The following is a 12,747-nucleotide window of genomic DNA, read 5'->3' as shown; positions in this document are numbered from 1 at the left end:
GTCAGCTAGGACCCTCCAGTTCAACATACCCAGGCCTCCAAGCCAGATTCCAAAGGCACCATTGGCCTTAAGCTGCCTCTGGCTTTTCTTCCTGCCACTATGACCCAGTCAAGGTTGGGCCCGTTGAAGATGCCCGGGGATGGCAATTGAGGAAGTACCACACTAGAGCACAGGGGGGCTCAGCCCTTCCCGGTAAGACAGCCGGGTGGAGTGTTGGGGGCCTGAGGGGCCTGCAGGGCCTGGGACTGAGGGCTGGATCTTGAAGTTTCAGCACCCAGGAGCCGCACCATAGAGCCCTAGAGGAGAAGGGCATCCCACATTCCTCTTCCCACAGAGCGCCCAGAGGAGCTGAGCATGCATGGACGGGAGACCATACTGCACCTTCGGACCTGCTGAATGCCTCCCAACAGCCTCCATCTGAACCAGCCGCACCACGGGTGACAGGGGGTCCACAAGTCTTAAGTCCCAAAATCAGAGGTACCCAAGTTTTCTTTTCTCAGGTTCTCCTGAAGTCCTTGCCCAGGGCACTTGAAGCATCCACACAAAGTGAACTGTCTGCAAAGCAGGACCCTACGGATCACAAAGGCCCCAGAGGCTGGCCCACGCCATCGGAGCCAAAGGCCTGTGGGGACCCGAGGGTCCAAGGCCAGCCAGGTCTCACTCACGGGAAAGGCCACTGGTCCTGGGATCCTGGACTTGAGCAGGGACCCTGCTGGGCTCTCACGTGCAGCCTCATTTAAAACTAAAACACACCAGTCAGGCAGCTGTCAGGACACACACTCTGAGCTGAAAAGCAAGGGCTTGAGAGAAGCCAGGCAGGTGCTGATGTTCAGAGGCCCTGCACGCATCAGTCTCCTTCCAGGCTCTTCTGTGCCTTCTTCCTGTGAGGATGACTCAAGTCATAGTGAGACAGGATGTTCTGGAAAGACAGTGACGCCAAGGAAGTGTGCGAGGACGGCGAGCTGTGACGGCGATGGGATGCCAGGCGGCACTGCAGGGCACTTGGGCGGCCAGCTGACCTCGCGGGTGCGCATGAGCGGGGCAGAGGTGGGGGAGACTCACCCCACGGGCCGTCCTCCCCTGCGGGCAGGCTCCTTCTGGCCTCCAGGCCCGAAGCCAGCGCCGCGTGGGCAGGGCCGGGGCCATCCGCTCCTTTCCACACGCCCACTCCTGCCGGACTATCTCCTTCCTACCTTCCTTCGGAAGCCACAGACGCCCACAAGGTAGGCCTTTCAGCCAAGCCTCGGTGTGAGCGGAACTTCCAGAATGTCTGCTCACACTGTGAAACACCAAACTGGGCCGTAAGGGGGTCCCACTTCTGGCCACTTCGCCCATGAGCATGGAGACAGCAGCTGTCTCGACGCAAAGGAGGGTTCTTAACACAGGAAAGAAAAAGGAGTCAGGGTGCCTGAGTGGCTCAGCCGGTTCAGCATCTGCCTTCAGTTCAGGGCATGATCCCAGGGTCCTGGGATCGACCCCCATGTCAGGCTTCCTGCTCAGCACGGGAGAGCCTGCTTCTCCCTCCTCCTCTGCACCCCTGCCCTGCTCGGGTGTTCTCTCTCTCTATCTCGCTCTATCTCATATAAGCAGCTGATCACACAGCTAAAAGTCTTAACAATCTGCTGAGACCCATCCTGGGTTATCCATCCAGCCTTACAGACACCAGTGCTATACCTTTTCAATGCAAAAGTCACCAAGGAATCGAGGACAACACAGAAAGAAAACACTAGTCCCCATTACCTCACCCTAAAAATCCTCCATATAATGCAGATCTCAGAACCCCCTTGACAAGAATTCTCTCTCATTCACTAGGTACTCCCTGGGGCCTGAAAATCTGCATATTTAACAAGCTTCCCACCTAAATCTGAATCTCATCCAGGAGTCCCAAGAACCCCACTTAGAGGTGCCTGAGGCCTTATTCTCAGATTTGCCTCTGTAACTCATTTCCACTTCTGACTTCATTCTCTTGTGCTATTTCTTTTTTGTAGAAGTGCATCTTGGGAGAAGGAAAAAATATCTCATTCTTGGAGGGATCTGATAGTTAAGGGACTTATGGATGTATACGTATTTCAGAATAAATGTATATACAGATCACACATCCCACATTGACACTGAATGGGAAGAGCAACTTAACATACTATATCACATATTTGAGCAACAGACTATATTAAACACATTATCATATACATTTCCATAGATGAAGACATCTGAATTACACTCAAACCTGAAAATTCCTCACTGTGCAGCGGTAGAGCCTAATTTCTCCTTTCCCTACATAAGCAAGGCAAGACATGCACACACTCAGTGCGGGGACACCAGGCACGTCCCCTCACCTTGATCTCTGTAGACAGCAAGGGCCGGCCCTAAATATGCTGTCACAGCTTGTACACATAATGTATCACCATAGCATAACCTACCCCAGTCTGCAGAAATGTCTGAGTGATGTGCCTTCAACCTGTCATCGGACCACGATGACCTCAATTTTTGGAGAAGTCAAGTCAAAACTCTCCCCTTGTCTTCAGAGATCCAAGACATATTTATGTGTCATCCCTCCTTTGGCTTGTCCGTAGCCTTCAAGAAAGTCTGAAAAGGCTATCACCACCCCCGCCACCCACCAATGTCCTCAGGTTCATGCCCATCTATGCATCACACCGTGACCGCATCAAAGAGGTGCCCAAGCCCTGTTGTGGACCAGGGAGAACGACTGGTAGGAAAGTGGGACATAGTCCTTGAGCAGCACCTCACTACAGAGTGAGGGAGACCCACACTTTCTCCAGATTCCGGTCCTCCCACCCTGCCTACTGTCTGATTTTTAGGGTGGGAGGTGAGAGACGGGTTGTCCTGGCTCCCCGGATTCTGAAGCCAAGGAATCCTAGATGACCTTTGCCAAGGTCCCCCTTCCAGAGTCAAAGGAACTTGCACAGGGTCAGCTGCTCTCCCTGTCCCTCAGGGTAACCCCAAGGGTTTGGGCTAATTTTTCTTCATATTCACTCATCCATCTCACTAACTCTCTGCCTCAACTCTTGCCAGAGGAAAACAGCCTGAAAGATGATGTATGTAAGGAAGGATTCCTAGCAAATGACAAAGATGGGGGTAGGGGACATCAAAGGCCCTTGACCCTCTCCACCTGGGTTGGGTCATATTCCTCTTTGAAGATCAGTTCAAAAGGGAAGCCCCTCTTGGTTCCCAGAGCAGAGCTCGTTCAATCCCATGGGTTATGTTACCTTGATAGTCATGCTGGAATTATTTAAGTGCATTTCTGTCCTCCCCCACAAGAAACTTGGGAAGAATTCTATCCCCTTCTTCTTAAGCCACTGTTTGGTGAATTGTAGATTCGCAAAGAAAGAATTAACAAATTAAGAGCTATTCTCTGGCCATCATGGTCTGCCTTACACTCCAAATACTTATATATTAATCTCCCCATCTCAGGTTTAAAAATATGGACTTTTTTTTTTTAAACTCCCAACATAATGAATGAGTTTAAATATTAGAAGTTGAAATTATTTAGTAAATCATTTCACCTGCAAAGCTCCTATTTGCATAACATTAATTCATGATGGCAGCTGAAACAAATTCATCACATTCTGTATATTAGAAGCTGATTTATGTAGGAATTGAAAAAAATCATGAGCTCAAAATTATGTTGACACGACGTACGTACTCAATGGAGAAAGATTTTTCTCTTTCCTTCCCCCCGCCCTTTTTTTTAAATCATCCGAACAACTGAATTATGGTGAGGAGGAAAAGGATTTGAGCAGAGGAAGGAGAAGAAGGAAATGAATAATGCCAAGCCTCACGTGTGTGGCAGGCTCTTGGTGAGCATAGACACACACTCTCTGGTTATTAATGTCAAGTATGCCAAAGATACGCTGGAAAATCATTACCATTCATCGCCACTAACCGCCATTAAATTTCAATCAATTCAACTTAGCACAAGTGTACTTGAGCGGCCCTTACAGTTCCTTATAAATGTGGCTCAAAAGTCGGGCTGACTTATTGCATTGTCCACCGCACAAAGAAGCATGCCTAAGCGTCTGCTTGGACCCGGGGACGGATGCTCTTTTAACATCCTAAGCATTCAGAGATCTTTCTTTTTCTGAACTAAGAGGTCTCATATCCATGCAGGTCAAGACGAGGGGGAGGACAATTCTGAGAGACCACCACTCCTTTCCTGCCTTTCTGGTGGCGACAGGGCTACAGGACGCCTTCTTGCTTGTAGTCAGCCTCCCATATGCCCTACAGAAAGTTTCTGACGGCACCACAAGTTTGGTGGCGTCAGAAACATGGCCCCTCTGTCTCCTGGCTCTGGCGAAATGATCTCAACCCATTCTGCAAACTGAACTGACCTCGAACCCCTTCCCCCCCACCCCGGGAAGGGGAGGGCGAGCCAACCCTTCGGGAGCGGGGGAGGGGAGGGGGCTGGGGCCGCAGCTTCGGCAAACCGCGCTCTTCCCAGGTGCGGAGCAGCGTGGCCCGCGCGCTCTGGGGCGCTCGCGCAGCGACAAAGGCGGCAGCGGCGTGGACCCACTGCGATCTGGCCCGCTGGCTTTCTTCCCGACTCGCCACGAGCACGGTCCAGCCTGCCGCCGCTCGCCACTCGCCACTCGCCGGAGGCTGCCGGTGCGCCCGCGGGACAATGTGGCCATTGTTCGGGCGCCGCAAACCAGGCCTGCGGGCAGGTGGGAGGAAGGCCGCGCGGCCGGCACTTGGGGCACCGAATGTCCCCCAGACGCGGGCACGGTCCCGTCGGCCTGGGCGCGCAGCCTCCTGGGCCAGCCCTCGGCGTGGTGGCAAGTGGAGTGGGTGAGGGGCGGGAGTGGGTGTCCCAGACAGGAGGGGAAAGTAGAGAGAAGGGAAAAGAAGGAAAGGAGACGGAGAGAGAGACAAAGAGGGTGGGAGAAGGAGATGAGGAGAGGGGGGAGAAATAAAGCCAGGAAAGAGGAAATGGTGGAAGAGAGATGTTAAAGCAGAAGGAGGTGGGAGGGAGCAGAAAGGGGCGGGGGAGAAAGACAGAAAGGAGACAAAGAGGAGAGAGAGCAGGGAAGGAAGAAGAGTAGGGCTAAGGGAGACAGACATATGTGCTCCAGAACTGGATGTACCACAAGCTGCCCAAGAAGCCTCTGGAAAGAGTAAGAGTTCACCCTCTTTGGTAGAGGGAAGCGGTTCCAAACCCCGCGGAGTCAGCGAAGTGTAATCACACCAGGAGCTTTGCTTAATTACAGGTTTGCAAGCAGGGCTGGAGGAAGAGAGATACTTAACTGTGTCCCCGGGAAGGCCTAGGCAGGCACTCAACTCGTTTGTAAGTTTGGGGAATACAAATATCCATGTCCACTCGCCCCTGGCCCAAAGCTCCCCCAGAACCAGAAATCTTGGAGCATGAGGCTGGGGGTCTGCAGCGCGGTAGACTCAGGCTGACCAGGAACAGCCATCCTCTCCAACCTTTGAATGTTCAGTCGGGACAGGAGCCCCAGGCTCCCCAGTGCTGGTCAGCGAGGAGGCCACAGGCCTGGGGAGGCCCCGCCTCAGCCTGAAACACCGCCACCGGCCCTCTTCCTCCCCCCTCCCCCTTCCCCCCTCCCCTCTCACTCGCAGGAGGCCAGGGGCCCTCGGCCCAAGGGGGGAAATCAATCCCGTGCTAATGAATAAAAAGTCCCCTTTATTTCACTGCTGTTTTTGGTTCATTAAATTTTCCACAGATTTGCAGAGAAGAAAACATAATCAATAAACCTTGACAAAAGTGAACGTGTGAAAAAGGCCGGAGAATGGAAAAGGCAGATAAAAGTGATATCGGATCACAGATTTCAGCAGCAGATGACAAGCTGGGCCTGCAGAAGAATCTCGGTAGACCATCACCCCTTGGCGGCTTTCCTTCCCTTCGCTGAAACTCTTCATTCAAGACAATAGCAAATGCACTAAAACTTTTTTCTTATGCTAATGCCTGAAACCCGGCACTCACAGTTAAAACACACTTCCCAGCAACCTGTTTTTTTTTTTAAACAACACACATGCACACACACAAAACTGCATTGACTTATTCAATTTAAATTCAAAAAAAAAAATCTCAAAAACGGTTTAATATGTACCCTTTGGTCCCATCTTAACTGAGTTATGTTCCCCCACTTGGCATGTTTTTAAGGAAACCAGAATCAGAACACAAACGGGATAACCGAAGATGCTTCTGTTTGTGAAGGACTTAGGATAAATAAGATATTAACCCCGAAGAATGTATACTGTTCTTATTGGTGCATTTTTTTTCAGAGTTTTCAGCAAAGTTTTGTAGGTTAAGGATGCTTTTGTCACGCTTGAAATCTAAAAACAATGAACAATGATTTGGTTTTTTTCTTTTAATCCTATATTCCACAGCAAACACTCAAATTAATTTTAGAGAAAATGAGTAATATTGAGTCTGGAGTTCTATGTTTATTTGAAAACCACAAAGCCACTGCCCTTTTCCAAGGGATACTACCAAACACCAATGTCCCCTTCCTTTAGGGTCTTTTAAGCGAGCCTGAGGAAACAATTACAGAGTAGCTCCTCTCCCCGAGGTCTTTAGACTCCAGTAAGCCTTTTCACTGGAAATTGCTGCATATTCTGGTGGTCGGTACAAACACCTAGTCCGCCTCCGAATTTTCTGGAATCTGAGACTAGTTCCCCTCTTTGGCATTCTTCACGTGTTTCATTTGTCCGTGCCTCTGACACTTACTGAAAAGAAGAAAGGGGGGAACTGCTTCCCTGGGGTTCCCTTTCAAAGGGCCCTGGCCCAGCGGGGAGCAGCTGCAGCTGTCCAGGGCGAGGCCCCACCTGGCCTGGCCAGCCCCCCCACACACAGCCGCCGCCGCTGCCACCACCACCACCACCACCTCCCCTGCCCCGTGCACCCGGGAATGGGCCCTGGCACAGGTAGGACCTCCCCCCACACACACACCCCAGCCTAAAGAAACCAGACGGGTTGCTCAAGCCAGCGTCAGGAGGGAGCGTCGTTCAGATGAAAGGAAGTCCTGCTGAACACACACTTTCCCAAGAAAAGGCAAGCTGCCGCACCCCTAGGGGACAGAAAGATGCAGGACTCCCTTCTGAGCGTTAACAAGCCAGTGGGGTGTGTAGGGGTTTCAGAGGGCACATGACAACCTCCTAGTCTCATTTAAAGGGAATTGCTGGCATCTGTGGGGCGAACCACCCCATCTCCCTGCCGAGGGTGGTAGAGAGAGAGAGAGAGAGAGAGGCCCCAATGGAAGAAGGGTGTTTATTAGACAAATATCCAATTTTGTCTGCCTGCCTGCTGAATCCCCCAGCTTGCTAATCCAGCCCTACGGGCTGCACTGTGTACAGGGCACTTGTGGGAGTACAAAAAGCATGAAGTATTTGTGTATTTTTCAGTCGGCAGTGCAAACAAGCCAGCTACAGTACAGAGCCTCCAAGACCCCCACAGCCAGGCGAGGAGCAGCTAACCAGTGGCCCTGTGGCCCCCTCTTCCGACCAGGCAACATGAGGGATTTCCTCTGTCCAACGCTCCCCCCACAAGTGAGCAGGAGCACCCCTGAGAAAGTGGAGTGGTGTTCCAGAAAGGCCTCATCTAATTCCACACACACTTCAAGGTGGGCCAAGTCCAAATTTCCCTCCAAGGCCATGGCCAGGCCAGGGTTAGTGCAAGCTGGAGAGGAGCCTGGGGGGGGGGGGGGGGGTTCTGCTGGAGGACTCTGAACACTGCAAATTCCCCTCAGAACAATTCCCACAGTGGATAAAAACATCTCTACCCGTCCCACCCTGTTCCTCTCCAACCTGACCCTGGTATGGGGGGGTGGGGTTCTTAATCTCAGCCTCAACCACTGACTTTGCAAACAGACTGCTCTGACCACAGAGAAGAGCTGGCTGGTTCACCCCGAGGGCTAGCTCCTGGGCAGGTGGGCTCTATGCCTCCATGGTGATCTTCCTGCATTGGTGTCAGTCTCCCTAGAACCACTAAATAACCTCCCGAAATCAGACTTCTCCAAGCAGCAGGAAAAACACAAGACCATCAAGATTACAGAACATTAACTTCACTTTGCAACTCTCAGACAAGTGACAACTTTCCTTCTGTCTGGGTCTGAATGGAATTTAAATCCAGGAGAGAACATCCCCACAATTTCCTCCAACCTTCCGTCCGTGGGAGGGAGAAGCAGCAGGTCCCGGAAAACGAAAGCAAGAAAGCTGAAGGAAGAGGAGCAAGGGGTGCAGTTAGAGGAACCAGCAGCAAGGGAAGCCTGGAAGGCTCGCTTCTGCAAGTCTACATTCTGCATTCTAGACCTGACGCCCCAGGGCACACCAGAAGCTGGAAAAAGCCTAAATAAAGAACATCAAAATTAAAAGCAGCCAAGCCTGGCCAGGGTCTCCCTCCCCTCCCCTGGGGGGACACCAGCCCAGGTAGCCACACAATGAATTGCCTCCCGACTGAGCCACTGCAAAGCCAAGCTCCCAGGCGCAGGGAGGCCTTACCCCCAGACACTGGGAAGCCCAGAGAAGGAAACCCCCAGCCAAGGTAAGGAAATGGGCGGGGAGGGGGCTTGTAGGTGAAGTGGCCAGAGCAAACAGAGCTCGTCAGGGGGACTTGCGACGAGTCCGCCTATCCCTCCGCTTTCCACCGCTGTATATTTTGGATTTCACAGTTTATTTACTTTACTTTTTGGCACTGAGCCCCCTGAGCATGCCAATACAATATTTGTTTAAACACTATTTTATGCCGCTTGTGAGGGAAACGTTTACTTTCAAATTCTCCAACATCCCCCAGAGCCTCGTCTGCAAACAGCGTATGAGCGTTTTACAACTGCTCCCTTTATCTGAAGCTGTCGGGATTAAACCTTCACACGCCCGGCGAGGGCGGCGGGGCTGGGGCCCAGGATTCCGCCGCGGCCACTGGGCTGCAAAGCCCGCGCCAGAGGCCGTGCACCCAGCGGGATGCCCGGGTTGGGAGGGCAGAGCGGCGCATAAAACACACCCCCAGGGCCCTGCACCACACTTGCGAAGGGTCTACTTTTCCAGCGGGGATCTACCCAGACAGCCAAATAAAAAATTATACCGAAATTAGGGAGTGGGGAGAGAGAGAGAGACACCCTAGAAAAGGGGGGGGGGGTCCGTGGAGGCCCGTAAGCGCCTCCTCAGCCGATCACCCGGCTTGAAGCGCGCGGGTTCCATCCCGAGCTCCTCGCGCTGTAAAAGTCGGGTTTCCTAGGAAATGACAGCAATTACTGCCGGGCTGAAAAGGCCCGGAGTAGGGTGGATTTCCAGCTCCCCGACGCGGCGGGTGCACTCACACTCATACACTCACAAGTACACGCTCCCTTCCTCCACCCCTCCCTATCACACCCCCCCCCGCCCCCGCCCCCGTCCGGGGAAAAAACGCTCCCCTCTCTAAACCCTTAATAGGATTGGCGCCCAACTCTCTACGCGCCTCTCCCCATCCATCACACACAGATCAAGTTGCAGTAGTGGATTTTTCAAATTCCTCAGCAAATATACTTGTTGAGAGATTGGCCCTTGGGGGGTTGGGGGGGGGAGATGATGAGTGGGGGCGGGGAAAAAAGTGAGGGGTGGGGGGACCCGAGGACGGGGCCAGGGATTACGTGCGGATCCCTTCGAGAAGTCAAGCGGATCTTGGGGCGGAGGGCAAGGGAGGAGGAGGAGTTGGAGGAAAAAAGCAAGGAGGGAGGCCGAAGAGGAGAGCCTGACCGAGGGGGAGGGGGGCTACAGGGCCCACAGACTGGGAGGAAGGAGCGAGGAAGAAAGAAAGGCAGGGCTCCGCGACGGGCAGCGCGGAGAAGTGCAGTTAGAAGTTCACAAGTGGCAGGCTGCAGTCCCTCTACACACTGCATACTCCTCTAAGACACGCTCCCACTGCCCACCTCCGAGAGCTTTGCAGCATCCCAGCCTGCGGTGCTACCCACCACCTCCCACAAAAACAGCCCGGGGCTCAGGCGCGGTGAAGACGGGGTGGGGGTCGGGTAGGCTGTGCACCCGGGAAGGACAGGCTCTTCCCCCAGGTAGGAAGGAGGATGCAAAATCGCCCCCGGACACGAGTTCCTAGCCCCGGACCCCACTGTAGTCTCCCCATGGTTTGGCCTGAGCCCGAAGCAGGGCCCTCTCGCCAGCCCTCAGCCCCCCAAGCCCGGTTCCCCGATCCCCGTGCCGTGGCGCGGGTACGCGGCCGAAGGACCCTCCGAATCGGCGCAGCATCCCAGTCGGCCCGGGCTCGGCCGGGGTAGGGGGCACTTCGCAACGCAGAGCAAGCAAAAGAAGGCCAATGCAACTTTACCGAGGGAGACAAAAGTTTGCCTTTAGCACGCAGGTGGCGTCCGGGGCGCCGGGCGGTGGCTTCGGGCCCCCATCCCAACTTCGCTGGCGCGGCGACCCGCCGCGGGCTGCCGTGTGCCGGGACTCAGTCCGGCTGAGGCGGGGAGGGCCAGTCAGGGGAGGGGACCGAGAGGCGGGCGGGGGCCCAGCAGCCCCTACCGCCGGCGAGCCGGCAGCTCCCCCAGTCTTCCGCGCGCCGCGCGGCCCGCGCTCCTTCCTGCGGCTCCTCTGGCTCCCCCGGCTCCTCCTCGCCTTCCTGCGTGTCCGCCGCCGCCGCCGCCTCCCGCTCCTCCTCGAAGTCTCATTGATGGGAGTTTGAAAAAAAGTCCGCGGAGCCGTGCTGCCTCGGCTGGCGAGCTCTGGCACTCCTGCAATCCATCAGCGCCGCCCGGACGGCGCAGCGCCCCCGCGCGCACGGCTGCAGCACACCCGGGCGCCGCGCCCCAGCCCGCGCCGCGCGCCCCCGCCCCCTGGGGGACCCAGGGGACCCGCGGGGGGGGGGGGGCTGGGAGGGGGCGGCCGAGGACCCTCCTCCCCAGCGCCGAGGAGAGACAGCACAACTACGAACAAAGTTCGAACAGAGAAGGAAAGAACGCGCCAGTTTCCAACTTTTTTTTTTTTTTTTTTTGAGGCGCCGGGGTGGGTGGGTGGGGGGTCGCTAACTCAAGTCAGATGAGCTCCGGAGCTAAGGCGCAGGGACTGCTCTGTTTTCAATCTCTGAAATCACCCGCCCTCCCACCTCCCTCTTCCCCCTCCACCGGGAGATGCCCGGGTCGCTGTTCCCAGTGCGCCCGCTTCTCCGGGCGCCGGGCCGGAAGCCGGGGACTGGAGGCAAAACGGGGTGGTGGGGGGGGGCGGCGGCTGGCACCGAGCGGACCCTCTTCCAAGCCTGCAGCGCGCGCAGGTGCCGGGGGTCCTGCTCGCGCCCCCCGCCGGCGCTCACCCGAGTCGCCATCAGAGCGCGAGCAGGCGAGAAGCGAGAAGCCTTCTAGGTTTGGTACATGTGTGTTTTGTAGGGAGGGTTTTTGTTTGTTTTGTTTGTTTTTGTTTTTTTTTAAGAGACTCCACTCTAGCTGCCACAGCCAGATGGAAGTAATCAGAACCCAACAACAACAGAGGAAGAAGGAAGAAAAAAAACTTAACTGAATTTTGGGCCAAAGTGTGTATGGGGGTGTGTGTGGAAGAACTTGCTTAAGCAAACTGGGTGACTAGCTCTGGGCCCTCGAGCCACACCACTGCCCAGAACTGAGCGGCCTGGTTTCAGGAGCATGAGCAGCGGATTAAAGTGTCCTCCAACTCCTTGGGGACCACCATTCTCTCTGTGCTGAGAGGTCTCACCCAAAGTGTGCCCCATCGGGGGATTTCTTGATGTTCCGTTCTAACATTTGTGAAACACTATGTGCTAGGGGACACGCAGTAATTCCTTTATATTATTTGACCTACAAAACTCTGAGTTTGGTTCTCCATTTCACAGGCAAGAAGACTGAGGTTTACAGAATTTAAGTGACATATCCAAGGTCAGAGTGCTGAACCGCCATCTTGCCTTATATTTCAGGGGTTGTAGCATTGGTTCAACTAAATTGGCCCGGCTGAGAGGAGTGGGAGCATCTCTCCCTTCAGTCTTCCTTCCTACAGTTGCATCTTGTCTGGAATGCAGGAGAAACAAAGGCTCAGAGAGGCAATTCGACCCTCACTGTGGGGGTGTGACTTTCACAAACCCATTTTACCTATACAATACCTTTTGGTCTGTAACTCTCTCCAGATACCACTGACGATTTCCCTATTTTTTTTTTCACGTTTTACTCAAAGAAGGAACATTATGGTCCCCATTCCCTATCACCCTACCTTCCTTCCTTTCTCCTTACATTCACTTACATGAGAGAAGTTAATAATTTCTTCCTGACCTAGAGAAAAAAATATGAAGAACAATATTAGAACAATTCGATGCTAATTTTGTTTTTCACAAATAGGCTCTCCAGATGGGGGGGGGGGGGGAAACCCGCAGGGTTTTTTTAAAAGCAAAACTTGCAGAAGCCAATGCATTTATTAAAGGGAAGAAAAGTTTGAAAGGGGCTTTTTCTTTAAATATGATCGGATTCACCATTCATTCCTCCATGCTATTTGTTTAAATTCCTGCTGAGCTTTCAGAACACAGACTCCAAGGAGACAGAAAAAGTAAACTCTTCCTCCCCTCAATGGCCGTATTTTAATGACCCTATTCATATCTACCCCACGAAATGTGGGGAATCATTTCATGTTACTGGAATATTAGCTTCATCAGCTGATTACTTCATTATAAGTTTGTCTCTGTTGGTTTCCTTGTGTTGTTAAGTTTGTGGAGAAGTTTAAACAAATCAACATTTTGGTCTATTTCCTTTTTCTCTGTTTTTCTTCTCAGACCAGCTCAACTTCTGCTGGAATCCA

The 12,747-nt window shown here is 53.5% G+C and overlaps 1 protein-coding gene across 1 annotated transcript in view; it reads right to left on the bottom strand.

The window, feature by feature from the left end:
- The window catches only part of GLI2 (GLI family zinc finger 2), a 243,073-nt gene extending 232,384 nt beyond the window's left edge, over positions 1-10,689 (bottom strand). Inside the window, exon 1 of the mRNA XM_032353899.1 lies at positions 10,286-10,689. The gene's annotated coding sequence lies outside the window, so the exon portion shown is untranslated. The remainder of the gene's footprint in view (positions 1-10,285) is intronic.
- Between the last annotated feature and the right edge of the window lie 2,058 nt (positions 10,690-12,747).

The sequence above is a fragment of the Mustela erminea genome, chromosome 8, assembly GCF_009829155.1.
Source record: "Mustela erminea isolate mMusErm1 chromosome 8, mMusErm1.Pri, whole genome shotgun sequence".
NCBI lineage: Eukaryota > Metazoa > Chordata > Mammalia > Carnivora > Mustelidae > Mustela > Mustela erminea.
Note: the sequence above shows the minus strand (reverse complement) of the source record. Positions and strands in the feature narration are given on the sequence as shown.